This window comes from Mustelus asterias, unplaced genomic scaffold (genome assembly GCF_964213995.1).
Source record: "Mustelus asterias unplaced genomic scaffold, sMusAst1.hap1.1 HAP1_SCAFFOLD_43, whole genome shotgun sequence".
Lineage (NCBI taxonomy): Eukaryota > Metazoa > Chordata > Chondrichthyes > Carcharhiniformes > Triakidae > Mustelus > Mustelus asterias.
Window position 1 is genome coordinate 2,518,553 of NW_027590120.1, and position 854 is coordinate 2,519,406.

The 854-nt window shown below is 46.0% G+C and overlaps 1 non-coding gene across 1 annotated transcript; it reads right to left on the reverse strand.

Moving 5' to 3' along the window:
• Positions 1-395: 395 nt before the first annotated feature.
• trnaq-cug (transfer RNA glutamine (anticodon CUG)) lies at positions 396-467 on the reverse strand. The gene has a single exon. It is a non-coding gene; the product is annotated as a tRNA-Gln (tRNA).
• Positions 468-854: the final 387 nt, after the last annotated feature.

An 854-nucleotide genomic window follows, 5' to 3' on the forward strand; every position in this document is an offset into this window, starting at 1 on the left:
GCGAGAGGCCAGAGTGCGATCCGTTACACCATGGAATCGACAGCACTGTGACCGAAGACACTAGACTTTTCTCCCAAAACACACACACGCACCTACACTCGCTCTCTCTCTCTCACGCGTGCACACACACACACTTGCTCAATAATTGCTGGACTCCATTCGAATGGCTGTTGCTCCGGCACCAGCTGCTCCTTTCTTTCAACAGAGGAGTTAAAGAGAAGAGAAAATATAAAAAGACATTGATGCGGCAGGCATCTGGCGCCAGAGGCTCAGCAATGCGCATTGTTATAGCAGTTGAACTGGCTGACAAATTGTCCTCTCGATTCGTACCTTGTGAAAAAATTGAACGAAACGCCCTCCGGCAAATCAACCATCAGCATTGCCTCATTAAAGTAAGGTTCCGCCGAGATTTGAACTCGGATCGCTGGATTCAGAGTCCAGAGTGCTCACCATTACACCACGGAACCTAGCACGCAATGGCAGCCTGCAAATAATCATGCAATACCTGTGCCAGTCTGAACAGCAGTGAAAAAAATCATTCCCATTCCACAATCCCGTCAATTACCCACAGCAATTCATATTTACATTGCCCTGGCTGTTTCCTCCTAAAATAATGAGTACGCTACCTTCAACTGCACTGAATTTCACTGCAGCTCACCACATTCAAAGAGCAATGTTAGGATCGACCTGTTATAAACTTTATTGTGGTAAATCTACTGAACTGCATCAGCTGTTCACCCTCTATTTTCGTCACATTGGAAGCCAGTGTGAAAATGTGACCAATTTCTAACCTTAACAGACAGGAAGGAGAGTGTGACTGTGGATAATTGGCACTGTGCACACTGCAGTAATCA